This window comes from Leptonotus elevatus, chromosome 1, assembly GCF_054856555.1.
Source record: "Leptonotus elevatus isolate MCC_2025b chromosome 1, RoL_Lele_1.0, whole genome shotgun sequence".
Lineage (NCBI taxonomy): Eukaryota > Metazoa > Chordata > Actinopteri > Syngnathiformes > Syngnathidae > Leptonotus > Leptonotus elevatus.
The window spans coordinates 48664412-48676795 of NC_141239.1; the positions used below are offsets into that span (position 1 = coordinate 48664412).

At 46.3% G+C, this 12384-nt stretch overlaps 36 non-coding genes and 3 pseudogenes across 36 annotated transcripts; all 39 read right to left on the minus strand.

Moving 5' to 3' along the window:
* Nucleotides 1-166: 166 nt before the first annotated feature.
* On the minus strand, nt 167-285 carry LOC147183356 (5S ribosomal RNA). The gene has a single exon (XR_015091995.1). It is a non-coding gene; the product is annotated as a 5S ribosomal RNA (ribosomal RNA).
* A 197-nt stretch (nt 286-482) lies between these two features.
* On the minus strand, nt 483-601 carry LOC147183357 (5S ribosomal RNA). The gene has a single exon (XR_015093749.1). It is a non-coding gene; the product is annotated as a 5S ribosomal RNA (ribosomal RNA).
* A 198-nt stretch (nt 602-799) lies between these two features.
* LOC147183358 (5S ribosomal RNA) lies at nt 800-918 on the minus strand. Its single transcript, XR_015093750.1, has one exon. It is a non-coding gene; the product is annotated as a 5S ribosomal RNA (ribosomal RNA).
* Nucleotides 919-1115: 197 nt separating this feature from the next.
* Nucleotides 1116-1234, minus strand: LOC147183359 (5S ribosomal RNA). The gene has a single exon (XR_015092141.1). It is a non-coding gene; the product is annotated as a 5S ribosomal RNA (ribosomal RNA).
* A 197-nt stretch (nt 1235-1431) lies between these two features.
* LOC147183360 (5S ribosomal RNA) lies at nt 1432-1540 on the minus strand (annotated as a pseudogene).
* Nucleotides 1541-1737: 197 nt separating this feature from the next.
* LOC147183361 (5S ribosomal RNA) lies at nt 1738-1856 on the minus strand. Its single transcript, XR_015093752.1, has one exon. It is a non-coding gene; the product is annotated as a 5S ribosomal RNA (ribosomal RNA).
* A 196-nt stretch (nt 1857-2052) lies between these two features.
* LOC147183362 (5S ribosomal RNA) lies at nt 2053-2171 on the minus strand. Its single transcript, XR_015092199.1, has one exon. It is a non-coding gene; the product is annotated as a 5S ribosomal RNA (ribosomal RNA).
* Nucleotides 2172-2368: 197 nt separating this feature from the next.
* Nucleotides 2369-2487, minus strand: LOC147183363 (5S ribosomal RNA). The gene has a single exon (XR_015093753.1). It is a non-coding gene; the product is annotated as a 5S ribosomal RNA (ribosomal RNA).
* A 196-nt stretch (nt 2488-2683) lies between these two features.
* On the minus strand, nt 2684-2802 carry LOC147183364 (5S ribosomal RNA). The gene has a single exon (XR_015093754.1). It is a non-coding gene; the product is annotated as a 5S ribosomal RNA (ribosomal RNA).
* Nucleotides 2803-2997: 195 nt separating this feature from the next.
* On the minus strand, nt 2998-3116 carry LOC147183365 (5S ribosomal RNA). The gene has a single exon (XR_015093755.1). It is a non-coding gene; the product is annotated as a 5S ribosomal RNA (ribosomal RNA).
* A 197-nt stretch (nt 3117-3313) lies between these two features.
* LOC147183366 (5S ribosomal RNA) lies at nt 3314-3432 on the minus strand. The gene has a single exon (XR_015091943.1). It is a non-coding gene; the product is annotated as a 5S ribosomal RNA (ribosomal RNA).
* A 197-nt stretch (nt 3433-3629) lies between these two features.
* On the minus strand, nt 3630-3748 carry LOC147183367 (5S ribosomal RNA). Its single transcript, XR_015093756.1, has one exon. It is a non-coding gene; the product is annotated as a 5S ribosomal RNA (ribosomal RNA).
* A 197-nt stretch (nt 3749-3945) lies between these two features.
* Nucleotides 3946-4064, minus strand: LOC147183368 (5S ribosomal RNA). The gene has a single exon (XR_015093757.1). It is a non-coding gene; the product is annotated as a 5S ribosomal RNA (ribosomal RNA).
* A 196-nt stretch (nt 4065-4260) lies between these two features.
* LOC147183369 (5S ribosomal RNA) lies at nt 4261-4379 on the minus strand. Its single transcript, XR_015093758.1, has one exon. It is a non-coding gene; the product is annotated as a 5S ribosomal RNA (ribosomal RNA).
* Nucleotides 4380-4572: 193 nt separating this feature from the next.
* Nucleotides 4573-4691, minus strand: LOC147183370 (5S ribosomal RNA). Its single transcript, XR_015091166.1, has one exon. It is a non-coding gene; the product is annotated as a 5S ribosomal RNA (ribosomal RNA).
* Nucleotides 4692-4890: 199 nt separating this feature from the next.
* On the minus strand, nt 4891-5009 carry LOC147183371 (5S ribosomal RNA). The gene has a single exon (XR_015093759.1). It is a non-coding gene; the product is annotated as a 5S ribosomal RNA (ribosomal RNA).
* Nucleotides 5010-5204: 195 nt separating this feature from the next.
* LOC147183372 (5S ribosomal RNA) lies at nt 5205-5323 on the minus strand. The gene has a single exon (XR_015091155.1). It is a non-coding gene; the product is annotated as a 5S ribosomal RNA (ribosomal RNA).
* A 197-nt stretch (nt 5324-5520) lies between these two features.
* Nucleotides 5521-5639, minus strand: LOC147183373 (5S ribosomal RNA). Its single transcript, XR_015093760.1, has one exon. It is a non-coding gene; the product is annotated as a 5S ribosomal RNA (ribosomal RNA).
* A 196-nt stretch (nt 5640-5835) lies between these two features.
* On the minus strand, nt 5836-5954 carry LOC147183374 (5S ribosomal RNA). The gene has a single exon (XR_015091687.1). It is a non-coding gene; the product is annotated as a 5S ribosomal RNA (ribosomal RNA).
* A 195-nt stretch (nt 5955-6149) lies between these two features.
* On the minus strand, nt 6150-6268 carry LOC147183375 (5S ribosomal RNA). The gene has a single exon (XR_015093761.1). It is a non-coding gene; the product is annotated as a 5S ribosomal RNA (ribosomal RNA).
* Nucleotides 6269-6465: 197 nt separating this feature from the next.
* Nucleotides 6466-6584, minus strand: LOC147183376 (5S ribosomal RNA). The gene has a single exon (XR_015093763.1). It is a non-coding gene; the product is annotated as a 5S ribosomal RNA (ribosomal RNA).
* A 194-nt stretch (nt 6585-6778) lies between these two features.
* LOC147183377 (5S ribosomal RNA) lies at nt 6779-6897 on the minus strand. The gene has a single exon (XR_015093764.1). It is a non-coding gene; the product is annotated as a 5S ribosomal RNA (ribosomal RNA).
* Nucleotides 6898-7092: 195 nt separating this feature from the next.
* LOC147183378 (5S ribosomal RNA) lies at nt 7093-7211 on the minus strand. The gene has a single exon (XR_015091167.1). It is a non-coding gene; the product is annotated as a 5S ribosomal RNA (ribosomal RNA).
* A 195-nt stretch (nt 7212-7406) lies between these two features.
* On the minus strand, nt 7407-7525 carry LOC147183379 (5S ribosomal RNA). The gene has a single exon (XR_015093765.1). It is a non-coding gene; the product is annotated as a 5S ribosomal RNA (ribosomal RNA).
* Nucleotides 7526-7722: 197 nt separating this feature from the next.
* LOC147183380 (5S ribosomal RNA) lies at nt 7723-7831 on the minus strand (annotated as a pseudogene).
* A 196-nt stretch (nt 7832-8027) lies between these two features.
* LOC147183381 (5S ribosomal RNA) lies at nt 8028-8146 on the minus strand. Its single transcript, XR_015093766.1, has one exon. It is a non-coding gene; the product is annotated as a 5S ribosomal RNA (ribosomal RNA).
* Nucleotides 8147-8343: 197 nt separating this feature from the next.
* LOC147183382 (5S ribosomal RNA) lies at nt 8344-8462 on the minus strand. Its single transcript, XR_015091433.1, has one exon. It is a non-coding gene; the product is annotated as a 5S ribosomal RNA (ribosomal RNA).
* A 197-nt stretch (nt 8463-8659) lies between these two features.
* Nucleotides 8660-8778, minus strand: LOC147183383 (5S ribosomal RNA). Its single transcript, XR_015091983.1, has one exon. It is a non-coding gene; the product is annotated as a 5S ribosomal RNA (ribosomal RNA).
* A 195-nt stretch (nt 8779-8973) lies between these two features.
* On the minus strand, nt 8974-9092 carry LOC147183384 (5S ribosomal RNA). The gene has a single exon (XR_015091840.1). It is a non-coding gene; the product is annotated as a 5S ribosomal RNA (ribosomal RNA).
* Nucleotides 9093-9289: 197 nt separating this feature from the next.
* On the minus strand, nt 9290-9408 carry LOC147183385 (5S ribosomal RNA). Its single transcript, XR_015092143.1, has one exon. It is a non-coding gene; the product is annotated as a 5S ribosomal RNA (ribosomal RNA).
* Nucleotides 9409-9604: 196 nt separating this feature from the next.
* On the minus strand, nt 9605-9723 carry LOC147183386 (5S ribosomal RNA). Its single transcript, XR_015093767.1, has one exon. It is a non-coding gene; the product is annotated as a 5S ribosomal RNA (ribosomal RNA).
* Nucleotides 9724-9919: 196 nt separating this feature from the next.
* LOC147183387 (5S ribosomal RNA) lies at nt 9920-10038 on the minus strand. The gene has a single exon (XR_015093768.1). It is a non-coding gene; the product is annotated as a 5S ribosomal RNA (ribosomal RNA).
* A 196-nt stretch (nt 10039-10234) lies between these two features.
* On the minus strand, nt 10235-10353 carry LOC147183388 (5S ribosomal RNA). Its single transcript, XR_015093769.1, has one exon. It is a non-coding gene; the product is annotated as a 5S ribosomal RNA (ribosomal RNA).
* Nucleotides 10354-10549: 196 nt separating this feature from the next.
* LOC147183389 (5S ribosomal RNA) lies at nt 10550-10668 on the minus strand. The gene has a single exon (XR_015093770.1). It is a non-coding gene; the product is annotated as a 5S ribosomal RNA (ribosomal RNA).
* A 197-nt stretch (nt 10669-10865) lies between these two features.
* LOC147183390 (5S ribosomal RNA) lies at nt 10866-10984 on the minus strand. Its single transcript, XR_015093771.1, has one exon. It is a non-coding gene; the product is annotated as a 5S ribosomal RNA (ribosomal RNA).
* Nucleotides 10985-11178: 194 nt separating this feature from the next.
* Nucleotides 11179-11297, minus strand: LOC147183391 (5S ribosomal RNA). Its single transcript, XR_015091169.1, has one exon. It is a non-coding gene; the product is annotated as a 5S ribosomal RNA (ribosomal RNA).
* Nucleotides 11298-11493: 196 nt separating this feature from the next.
* Nucleotides 11494-11612, minus strand: LOC147183392 (5S ribosomal RNA). The gene has a single exon (XR_015091170.1). It is a non-coding gene; the product is annotated as a 5S ribosomal RNA (ribosomal RNA).
* Nucleotides 11613-11809: 197 nt separating this feature from the next.
* LOC147183393 (5S ribosomal RNA) lies at nt 11810-11918 on the minus strand (annotated as a pseudogene).
* A 195-nt stretch (nt 11919-12113) lies between these two features.
* Nucleotides 12114-12232, minus strand: LOC147183394 (5S ribosomal RNA). Its single transcript, XR_015093772.1, has one exon. It is a non-coding gene; the product is annotated as a 5S ribosomal RNA (ribosomal RNA).
* Between the last annotated feature and the right edge of the window lie 152 nt (nt 12233-12384).

The following is a 12384-nucleotide window of genomic DNA, read 5'->3' on the forward strand; positions in this document are numbered from 1 at the left end:
AGATTACACTCGTCCCAACTTGGGGTGGAAAAAGCATTTTGACAGCATTTTCAGCTCTCATCCTGTCAGTTTAGCGTGTGGCTGTCTGCTAGCAAGTAGCTAGCAAACTGGAATTATTTTGTGAAAGTTTACTTTTGCGACGGAGGTGCAAAAAAAAAAAAAAAAAAGGTTACAGCACCTGGTATTCCCAGGCGGTCTCCCATCCAAGTACTAACCAGGCCCGACCCTGCTTAGCTTCCGAGATCGGACGAGATCGGGCGTTCTCAGGGTAGTATGGCCGTAAGCCGAGAAAAAGCCCACAGTTGACTCTTTTAAAGATTACACTCGTCCCATATTGGGGTGGAAAAAGCATTTTGAATGCATTTTCAGCTCTCATCCTGTCAGCTTAGCGTGTGGCTGTCTAATAGCAAGTAGCTAGCAAACTGGAATTATTTTGTGAAAGTTTACTTTTGCGACGGAGGTGCAAAAAAAAAAAAAAAAAAAGCTTACAGCACCTGGTATTCCCAGGCGGTCTCCCATCCAAGTACTAACCAGGCCCGACCCTGCTTAGCTTCCGAGATCGGACGAGATCGGGCGTTCTCAGGGTAGTATGGCCGTAAGCCGAGAAAAAGCCCACAGTTGACTCTTTTAAAGATTACACTCGTCCCAACTTGGGGTGGAAAAAGCATTTTGACAGCATTTTCAGCTCTCATCCTGTCAGTTTAGCGTGTTGCTGTCTGCTAGCAAGTAGCTAGCAAACTGGAATTATTTTGTGAAAGTTTACTTTTGCGACGGAGGTGCAAAAAAAAAAAAAAAAAAAAGCTTACAGCACCTGGTATTCCCAGGCGGTCTCCCATCCAAGTACTAACCAGGCCCGACCCTGCTTAGCTTCCGAGATCGGACGAGATCGGGCGTTCTCAGGGTAGTATGGCCGTAAGCCGAGAAAAAGCCCACAGTTGACTCTTTTAAAGATTACACTCGTCCCAACTTGGGGTGGAAAAAGCATTTTGACAGCATTTTCAGCTCTCATCCTGTCAGTTTAGCGTGTGGCTGTCTGCTAGCAAGTAGCTAGCAAACTGGAATTATTTTGTGAAAGTTTACTTTTGCGACGGAGGTGCAAAAAAAAAAAAAAAAAAAGCTTACATCACCTGGTATTCCCAGGCGGTCTCCCATCCAAGTACTAACCAGGCCCGACCCTGCTTAGCTTCCGAGATCGGACGAGATCGGGCGTTCTCAGGGTAGTATGGCCGTAAGCCGAGAAAAAGCCCACAGTTGACTCTTTTAAAGATTACACTCGTCCCATATTGGGGTGGAAAAAGCATTTTGACAGCATTTTCAGCTCTCATCCTGTCAGTTTAGCGTGTGGCTGTCTGCTAGCAAGTAGCTAGCAAACTGGAATTATTTTGTGAAAGTTTACTTTTGCGACGGAGGTGCAAAAAAAAAAAAAAAAAAAGCTTACAGCACCTGGTATTCCCAGGCGGTCTCCCATCCAAGTACTAACCAGGCCCGACCCTGCTTAGCTTCCGAAATCGGGCGTTCTCAGGGTAGTATGGCCGTAAGCCGAGAAAAAGCCCACAGTTGACTCTTTTAAAGATTACACTCGTCCCAACTTGGGGTGGAAAAAGCATTTTGACAGCATTTTCAGCTCTCATCCTGTCAGTTTAGCGTGTGGCTGTCTGCTAGCAAGTAGCTAGCAAACTGGAATTATTTTGTGAAAGTTTACTTTTGCGACGGAGGTGCAAAAAAAAAAAAAAAAAAAGCTTACAGCACCTGGTATTCCCAGGCGGTCTCCCATCCAAGTACTAACCAGGCCCGACCCTGCTTAGCTTCCGAGATCGGACGAGATCGGGCGTTCTCAGGGTAGTATGGCCGTAAGCCGAGAAAAAGCCCACAGTTGACTCTTTTAAAGATTACACTCGTCCCAACTTGGGGTGGAAAAAGCATTTTGACAGCATTTTCAGCTCTCATCCTGTCAGTTTAGCGTGTGGCTGTCTAATAGCAAGTAGCTAGCAAACTGGAATTATTTTGTGAAAGTTTACTTTTGCGACGGAGGTGCAAAAAAAAAAAAAAAAAAGCTTACAGCACCTGGTATTCCCAGGCCGTCTCCCATCCAAGTACTAACCAGGCCCGACCCTGCTTAGCTTCCGAGATCGGACGAGATCGGGCGTTCTCAGGGTAGTATGGCCGTAAGCCGAGAAAAAGCCCACAGTTGACTCTTTTAAAGATTACACTCGTCCCAGATTGGGGTGGAAAAAGCATTTTGACAGCATTTTCAGCTCTCATCCTGTCAGTTTAGCGTGTGGCTGTCTGCTAGCAAGTAGCTAGCAAACTGGAATTATTTTGTGAAAGTTTACTTTTGCGACGGAGGTGCAAAAAAAAAAAAAAAAAAAGCTTACAGCACCTGGTATTCCCAGGCGGTCTCCCATCCAAGTACTAACCAGGCCCGACCCTGCTTAGCTTCCGAGATCGGACGAGATCGGGCGTTCTCAGGGTAGTATGGCCGTAAGCCGAGAAAAAGCCCACAGTTGACTCTTTTAAAGATTACACTCGTCCCAACTTGGGGTGGAAAAAGCATTTTGACAGCATTTTCAGCTCTCATCCTGTCAGTTTAGCGTGTGGCTGTCTGCTAGCAAGTAGCTAGCAAACTGGAATTATTTTGTGAAAGTTTACTTTTGCGACGGAGGTGCAAAAAAAAAAAAAAAAAAGCTTACAGCACCTGGTATTCCCAGGCGGTCTCCCATCCAAGTACTAACCAGGCCCGACCCTGCTTAGCTTCCGAGATCGGACGAGATCGGGCGTTCTCAGGGTAGTATGGCCGTAAGCCGAGAAAAAGTCCACAGTTGACTCTTTTAAAGATTACACTCGTCCCAACTTGGGGTGGAAAAAGCATTTTGACAGCATTTTCAGCTCTCATCCTGTCAGTTTAGCGTGTGGCTGTCTGCTAGCAAGTAGCTAGCAAACTGGAATTATTTTGTGAAAGTTTACTTTTGCGACGGAGGTGCAAAAAAAAAAAAAAAAAGCTTACAGCACCTGGTATTCCCAGGCGGTCTCCCATCCAAGTACTAACCAGGCCCGACCCTGCTTAGCTTCCGAGATCGGACGAGATCGGGCGTTCTCAGGGTAGTATGGCCGTAAGCCGAGAAAAAGCCCACAGTTGACTCTTTTAAAGATTACACTCGTCCCAACTTGGGGTGGAAAAAGCATTTTGACAGCATTTTCAGCTCTCATCCTGTCAGTTTAGCGTGTGGCTGTCTGCTAGCAAGTAGCTAGCAAACTGGAATTATTTTGTGAAAGTTTACTTTTGCGACGGAGGTGCAAAAAAAAAAAAAAAAAAAGCTTACAGCACCTGGTATTCCCAGGCGGTCTCCCATCCAAGTACTAACCAGGCCCGACCCTGCTTAGCTTCCGAGATCGGACAAGATCGGGCGTTCTCAGGGTAGTATGGCCGTAAGCCGAGAAAAAGCCCACAGTTGACTCTTTTAAAGATTACACTCGTCCCAGATTGGGGTGGAAAAAGCATTTTGACAGCATTTTCAGCTCTCATCCTGTCAGTTTAGCGTGTTGCTGTCTGCTAGCAAGTAGCTAGCAAACTGGAATTATTTTGTGAAAGTTTACTTTTGCGACGGAGGTGCAAAAAAAAAAAAAAAAAAAGCTTACAGCACCTGGTATTCCCAGGCGGTCTCCCATCCAAGTACTAACCAGGCCCGACCCTGCTTAGCTTCCGAGATCGGACGAGATCGGGCGTTCTCAGGGTAGTATGGCCGTAAGCCGAGAAAAAGCCCACAGTTGACTCTTTTAAAGATTACACTCGTCCCAACTTGGGGTGGAAAAAGCATTTTGACAGCATTTTCAGCTCTCATCCTGTCAGTTTAGCGTGTGGCTGTCTGCTAGCAAGTAGCTAGCAAACTGGAATTATTTTGTGAAAGTTTACTTTTGCGACGGAGGTGCAAAAAAAAAAAAAAAAAAAGCTTACAGCACCTGGTATTCCCAGGCGGTCTCCCATCCAAGTACTAACCAGGCCCGACCCTGCTTAGCTTCCGAGATCGGACGAGATCGGGCGTTCTCAGGGTAGTATGGCCGTAAGCCGAGAAAAAGCCCACAGTTGACTCTTTTAAAGATTACACTCGTCCCAGATTGGGGTGGAAAAAGCATTTTGACAGCATTTTCAGCTCTCATCCTGTCAGTTTAGCGTGTGGCTGTCTGCTAGCAAGTAGCTAGCAAACTGGAATTATTTTGTGAAAGTTTACTTTTGCGACGGAGGTGCAAAAAAAAAAAAAAAAAAGCTTACAGCACCTGGTATTCCCAGGCGGTCTCCCATCCAAGTACTAACCAGGCCCGACCCTGCTTAGCTTCCGAGATCGGACGAGATCGGGCGTTCTCAGGGTAGTATGGCCGTAAGCCGAGAAAAAGCCCACAGTTGACTCTTTTAAAGATTACACTCGTCCCAACTTGGGGTGGAAAAAGCATTTTGACAGCATTTTCAGCTCTCATCCTGTCAGTTTAGCGTGTGGCTGTCTGCTAGCAAGTAGCTAGCAAACTGGAATTATTTTGTGAAAGTTTACTTTTGCGACGGAGGTGCAAAAAAAAAAAAAATGCTTACAGCACCTGGTATTCCCAGGCGGTCTCCCATCCAAGTACTAACCAGGCCCGACCCTGCTTAGCTTCCGAGATCGGACGAGATCGGGCGTTCTCAGGGTAGTATGGCCGTAAGCCGAGAAAAAGCCCACAGTTGACTCTTTTAAAGATTACACTCGTCCCAGATTGGGGTGGAAAAAGCATTTTGACAGCATTTTCAGCTCTCATCCTGTCAGTTTAGCGTGTTGCTGTCTGCTAGCAAGTAGCTAGCAAACTGGAATTATTTTGTGAAAGTTTACTTTTGCGACGGAGGTGCAAAAAAAAAAAAAAAAAAAAAGCTTACAGCACCTGGTATTCCCAGGCGGTCTCCCATCCAAGTACTAACCAGGCCCGACCCTGCTTAGCTTCCGAGATCGGACGAGATCGGGCGTTCTCAGGGTAGTATGGCCGTAAGCCGAGAAAAAGCCCACAGTTGACTCTTTTAAAGATTACACTCGTCCCAGATTGGGGTGGAAAAAGCATTTTGACAGCATTTTCAGCTCTCATCCTGTCAGTTTAGCGTGTGGCTGTCTAATAGCAAGTAGCTAGCAAACTGGAATTATTTTGTGAAAGTTTACTTTTGCGACGGAGGTGCAAAAAAAAAAAAAAAAAGCTTACAGCACCTGGTATTCCCAGGCGGTCTCCCATCCAAGTACTAACCAGGCCCGACCCTGCTTATCTTCCGAGATCGGACGAGATCGGGCGTTCTCAGGGTAGTATGGCCGTAAGCCGAGAAAAAGCCCACAGTTGACTCTTTTAAAGATTACACTCGTCCCAGATTGGGGTGGAAAAAGCATTTTGACAGCATTTTCAGCTCTCATCCTGTCAGTTTAGCGTGTTGCTGTCTGCTAGCAAGTAGCTAGCAAACTGGAATTATTTTGTGAAAGTTTACTTTTGCGACGGAGGTGCAAAAAAAAAAAAAAAAAAAGCTTACAGCACCTGGTATTCCCAGGCGGTCTCCCATCCAAGTACTAACCAGGCCCGACCCTGCTTAGCTTCCGAGATCGGACGAGATCGGGCGTTCTCAGGGTAGTATGGCCGTAAGCCGAGAAAAAGCCCACAGTTGACTCTTTTAAAGATTACACTCGTCCCAACTTGGGGTGGAAAAAGCATTTTGACAGCATTTTCAGCTCTCATCCTGTCAGTTTAGCGTGTGGCTGTCTGCTAGCAAGTAGCTAGCAAACTGGAATTATTTTGTGAAAGTTTACTTTTGCGACGGAGGTGCAAAAAAAAAAAAAAAAAAGCTTACAGCACCTGGTATTCCCAGGCGGTCTCCCATCCAAGTACTAACCAGGCCCGACCCTGCTTAGCTTCCGAGATCGGACGAGATCAGGCGTTCTCAGGGTAGTATGGCCGTAAGCCGAGAAAAAGCCCACAGTTGACTCTTTTAAAGATTACACTCGTCCCAACTTGGGGTGGAAAAAGCATTTTGACAGCATTTTCAGCTCTCATCCTGTCAGTTTAGCGTGTGGCTGTCTGCTAGCAAGTAGCTAGCAAACTGGAATTATTTTGTGAAAGTTTACTTTTGCGACGGAGGTGCAAAAAAAAAAAAAAAAAGCTTACAGCACCTGGTATTCCCAGGCGGTCTCCCATCCAAGTACTAACCAGGCCCGACCCTGCTTAGCTTCCGAGATCGGACGAGATCGGGCGTTCTCAGGGTAGTATGGCCGTAAGCCGAGAAAAAGCCCACAGTTGACTCTTTTAAAGATTACACTCGTCCCAACTTGGGGTGGAAAAAGCATTTTGACAGCATTTTCAGCTCTCATCCTGTCAGTTTAGCGTGTGGCTGTCTGCTAGCAAGTAGCTAGCAAACTGGAATTATTTTGTGAAAGTTTACTTTTGCGACGGAGGTGCAAAAAAAAAAAAAAAAAAAGCTTACAGCACCTGGTATTCCCAGGCGGTCTCCCATCCAAGTACTAACCAGGCCCGACCCTGCTTAGCTTCCGAGATCGGACGAGATCGGGCGTTCTCAGGGTAGTATGGCCGTAAGCCGAGAAAAAGTCCACAGTTGACTCTTTTAAAGATTACACTCGTCCCAACTTGGGGTGGAAAAAGCATTTTGACAGCATTTTCAGCTCTCATCCTGTCAGTTTAGCGTGTGGCTGTCTGCTAGCAAGTAGCTAGCAAACTGGAATTATTTTGTGAAAGTTTACTTTTGCGACGGAGGTGCAAAAAAAAAAAAAAAAGCTTACAGCACCTGGTATTCCCAGGCGGTCTCCCATCCAAGTACTAACCAGGCCCGACCCTGCTTAGCTTCCGAGATCGGACGAGATCGGGCGTTCTCAGGGTAGTATGGCCGTAAGCCGAGAAAAAGCCCACAGTTGACTCTTTTAAAGATTACACTCGTCCCAACTTGGGGTGGAAAAAGCATTTTGACAGCATTTTCAGCTCTCATCCTGTCAGTTTAGCGTGTGGCTGTCTGCTAGCAAGTAGCTAGCAAACTGGAATTATTTTGTGAAAGTTTACTTTTGCGACGGAGGTGCAAAAAAAAAAAAAAAATGCTTACAGCACCTGGTATTCCCAGGCGGTCTCCCATCCAAGTACTAACCAGGCCCGACCCTGCTTAGCTTCCGAGATCGGACGAGATCGGGCGTTCTCAGGGTAGTATGGCCGTAAGCCGAGAAAAAGCCCACAGTTGACTCTTTTAAAGATTACACTCGTCCCAGATTGGGGTGGAAAAAGCATTTTGACAGCATTTTCAGCTCTCATCCTGTCAGTTTAGCGTGTTGCTGTCTGCTAGCAAGTAGCTAGCAAACTGGAATTATTTTGTGAAAGTTTACTTTTGCGACGGAGGTGCAAAAAAAAAAAAAAAAAGCTTACAGCACCTGGTATTCCCAGGCGGTCTCCCATCCAAGTACTAACCAGGCCCGACCCTGCTTAGCTTCCGAGATCGGACGAGATCGGGCGTTCTCAGGGTAGTATGGCCGTAAGCCGAGAAAAAGCCCACAGTTGACTCTTTTAAAGATTACACTCGTCCCAACTTGGGGTGGAAAAAGCATTTTGACAGCATTTTCAGCTCTCATCCTGTCAGTTTAGCGTGTGGCTGTCTGCTAGCAAGTAGCTAGCAAACTGGAATTATTTTGTGAAAGTTTACTTTTGCGACGGAGGTGCAAAAAAAAAAAAAAAAAAAGCTTACAGCACCTGGTATTCCCAGGCGGTCTCCCATCCAAGTACTAACCAGGCCCGACCCTGCTTAGCTTCCGAGATCGGGCGTTCTCAGGGTAGTATGGCCGTAAGCCGAGAAAAAGCCCACAGTTGACTCTTTTAAAGATTACACTCGTCCCAACTTGGGGTGGAAAAAGCATTTTGACAGCATTTTCAGCTCTCATCCTGTCAGTTTAGCGTGTGGCTGTCTGCTAGCAAGTAGCTAGCAAACTGGAATTATTTTGTGAAAGTTTACTTTTGCGACGGAGGTGCAAAAAAAAAAAAAAAAAAGCTTACAGCACCTGGTATTCCCAGGCGGTCTCCCATCCAAGTACTAACCAGGCCCGACCCTGCTTAGCTTCCGAGATCGGACGAGATCGGGCGTTCTCAGGGTAGTATGGCCGTAAGCCGAGAAAAAGCCCACAGTTGACTCTTTTAAAGATTACACTCGTCCCAACTTGGGGTGGAAAAAGCATTTTGACAGCATTTTCAGCTCTCATCCTGTCAGTTTAGCGTGTGGCTGTCTGCTAGCAAGTAGCTAGCAAACTGGAATTATTTTGTGAAAGTTTACTTTTGCGACGGAGGTGCAAAAAAAAAAAAAAAAAAAGCTTACAGCACCTGGTATTCCCAGGCGGTCTCCCATCCAAGTACTAACCAGGCCCGACCCTGCTTAGCTTCCGAGATCAGACGAGATCGGGCGTTCTCAGGGTAGTATGGCCGTAAGCCGAGAAAAAGCCCACAGTTGACTCTTTTAAAGATTACACTCGTCCCATATTGGGGTGGAAAAAGCATTTTGAATGCATTTTCAGCTCTCATCCTGTCAGCTTAGCGTGTGGCTGTCTAATAGCAAGTAGCTAGCAAACTGGAATTATTTTGTGAAAGTTTACTTTTGCGACGGAGGTGCAAAAAAAAAAAAAAAAAAAGCTTACAGCACCTGGTATTCCCAGGCGGTCTCCCATCCAAGCACTAACCAGGCCCGACCCTGCTTAGCTTCCGAGATCGGACGAGATCGGGCGTTCTCAGGGTAGTATGGCCGTAAGCCGAGAAAAAGCCCACAGTTGACTCTTTTAAAGATTACACTCGTCCCAACTTTGGGTGGAAAAAGCATTTTGACAGCATTTTCAGCTCTCATCCTGTCAGTTTAGCGTGTGGCTGTCTGCTAGCAAGTAGCTAGCAAACTGGAATTATTTTGTGAAAGTTTACTTTTGCGACGGAGGTGCAAAAAAAAAAAAAAAATGCTTACAGCACCTGGTATTCCCAGGCGGTCTACCATCCAAGTACTAACCAGGCCCGACCCTGCTTAGCTTCCGAGATCGGACGAGATCGGGCGTTCTCAGGGTAGTATGGCCGTAAGCCGAGAAAAAGCCCACAGTTGACTCTTTTAAAGATTACACTCGTCCCAGATTGGGGTGGAAAAAGCATTTTGACAGCATTTTCAGCTCTCATCCTGTCAGTTTAGCGTGTTGCTGTCTGCTAGCAAGTAGCTAGCAAACTGGAATTATTTTGTGAAAGTTTACTTTTGCGACGGAGGTGCAAAAAAAAAAAAAAAAAAAGCTTACATCACCTGGTATTCCCAGGCGGTCTCCCATCCAAGTACTAACCAGGCCCGACCCTGCTTAGCTTCCGAGATCGGACGAGATCGGGCGTTCTCAGGGTAGTATGGCCGTAAGCCGAGAAAAAGCCCACAGTTGACTCTTTTAAAGATTACACTCGTCCCAACTTGGGGTGGAAAAAGCATTTTGACAGCATTTTCAGCTCTCATCCTGTCAGTTTAGCGTGTGGCTGTCTGCTAGCAAGTAGCTAGCAAACTGGAATTATTTTGTGAAAGTTTACTTTTGCGACGGAGGTGCAAAAAAAAAAAAAAAAAAGCTTACAGCACCTGGTATTCCCAGGCGGTCTCCCATCCAAGTACTAACCAGGCCCGACCCTGCTTAGCTTCCGAGATCGGACGAGATCGGGCGTTCTCAGGGTAGTATGGCCGTAAGCCGAGAAAAAGCCCACAGTTGACTCTTTTAAAGATTACACTCGTCCCAACTTGGGGTGGAAAAAGCATTTTGACAGCATTTTCAGCTCTCATCCTGTCAGTTTAGCGTGTGGCTGTCTGCTAGCAAGTAGCTAGCAAACTGGAATTATTTTGTGAAAGTTTACTTTTGCGACGGAGGTGCAAAAAAAAAAAAAAAAAAGCTTACAGCACCTGGTATTCCCAGGCGGTCTCCCATCCAAGTACTAACCAGGCCCGACCCTGCTTAGCTTCCGAGATCGGACGAGATCGGGCGTTCTCAGGGTAGTATGGCCGTAAGCCGAGAAAAAGCCCACAGTTGACTCTTTTAAAGATTACACTCGTCCCAACTTGGGGTGGAAAAAGCATTTTGACAGCATTTTCAGCTCTCATCCTGTCAGTTTAGCGTGTGGCTGTCTGCTAGCAAGTAGCTAGCAAACTGGAATTATTTTGTGAAAGTTTACTTTTGCGACGGAGGTGCAAAAAAAAAAAAAAAAAAGCTTACAGCACCTGGTATTCCCAGGCGGTCTCCCATCCAAGTACTAACCAGGCCCGACCCTGCTTAGCTTCCGAGATCGGACGAGATCGGGCGTTCTCAGGGTAGTATGGCCGTAAGCCGAGAAAAAGCCCACAGTTGACTCTTTTAAAGATTACACTCGTCCCAACTTGGGGTGGAAAAAGCATTTTGACAGCATTTCCAGCTCTCATCCTGTCAGTTTAGCGTGTGGCTGTCTGCTAGCAAGTAGCTAGCAAACTGGAATTATTTTGTGAAAGTTTACTTTTGCGACGGAGGTGCAAAAAAAAAAAAAAAAAAGCTTACAGCACCTGGTATTCCCAGGCGGTCTCCCATCCAAGTACTAACCAGGCCCGACCCTGCTTAGCTTCCGAGATCGGACGAGATCGGGCGTTCTCAGGGTAGTATGGCCGTAAGCCGAGAAAAAGCCCACAGTTGACTCTTTTAAAGATTACACTCGTCCCAACTTGGGGTGGAAAAAGCATTTTGACAGCATTTTCAGCTCTCATCCTGTCAGTTTAGCGTGTGGCTGTCTGCTAGCAAGTAGCTAGCAAACTGGAATTATTTTGTGAAAGTTTACTTTTGCGACGGAGGTGCAAAAAAAAAAAAAAAAAAAGCTTACAGCACCTGGTATTCCCAGGCGGTCTCCCATCCAAGTACTAACCAGGCCCGACCCTGCTTAGCTTCCGAGATCGGACGAGATCGGGCGTTCTCAGGGTAGTATGGCCGTAAGCCGAGAAAAAGCCCACAGTTGACTCTTTTAAAGATTACACTCGTCCCAACTTGGGGTGGAAAAAGCATTTTGACAGCATTTTCAGCTCTCATCCTGTCAGTTTAGCGTGTGGCTGTCTGCTAGCAAGTAGCTAGCAAACTGGAATTATTTTGTGAAAGTTTACTTTTGCGACGGAGGTGCAAAAAAAAAAAAAAATGCTTACAGCACCTGGTATTCCCAGGCGGTCTCCCATCCAAGTACTAACCAGGCCCGACCCTGCTTAGCTTCCGAGATCGGACGAGATCGGGCGTTCTCAGGGTAGTATGGCCGTAAGCCGAGAAAAAGCCCACAGTTGACTCTTTTAAAGATTACACTCGTCCCATATTGGGGTGGAAAAAGCATTTTGACAGCATTTTCAGCTCTCATCCTGTCAGTTTAGCGTGTGGCTGTCTAATAGCAAGTAGCTAGCAAACTGGAATTATTTTGTGAAAGTTTACTTTTGCGACGGAGGTGCAAAAAAAAAAAAAAAAATGCTTACAGCACCTGGTATTCCCAGGCGGTCTCCCATCCAAGTACTAACCAGGCCCGACCCTGCTTAGCTTCCGAGATCGGACGAGATCGGGCGTTCTCAGGGTAGTATGGCCGTAAGCCGAGAAAAAGCCCACAGTTGACTCTTTTAAAGATTACACTCGTCCCAACTTGGGGTGGAAAAAGCATTTTGACAGCATTTTCAGCTCTCATCCTGTCAGTTTAGCGTGTGGCTGTCTGCTAGCAAGTAGCTAGCAAACTGGAATTATTTTGTGAAAGTTTACTTTTGCGACGGAGGTGCAAAAAAAAAAAAAAAAAAAGCTTACAGCACCTGGTATTCCCAGGCGGTCTCCCATCCAAGTACTAACCAGGCCCGACCCTGCTTAGCTTCCGAGATCGGGCGTTCTCAGGGTAGTATGGCCGTAAGCCGAGAAAAAGCCCACAGTTGACTCTTTTAAAGATTACACTCGTCCCAACTTGGGGTGGAAAAAGCATTTTGACAGCATTTTCAGCTCTCATCCTGTCAGTTTAGCGTGTGGCTGTCTGCTAGCAAGTAGCTAGCAAACTGGAATTATTTTGTGAAAGTTTACTTTTGCGACGGAGGTGCAAAAAAAAAAAAAAAAAGCTTACAGCACCTGGTATTCCCAGGCGGTCTCCCATCCAAGTACTAACCAGGCCCGACCCTGCTTAGCTTCCGAGATCGGACGAGATCGGGCGTTCTCAGGGTAGTATGGCCGTAAGCCGAGAAAAAGCCCACAGTTGACTCTTTTAAAGATTACACTCGTCCCATATTGGGGTGGAAAAAGCATTTTGAATGCATTTTCAGCTCTCATCCTGTCAGCTTAGCGTGTGGCTGTCTAATAGCAAGTAGCTAGCAAACTGGAATTATTTTGT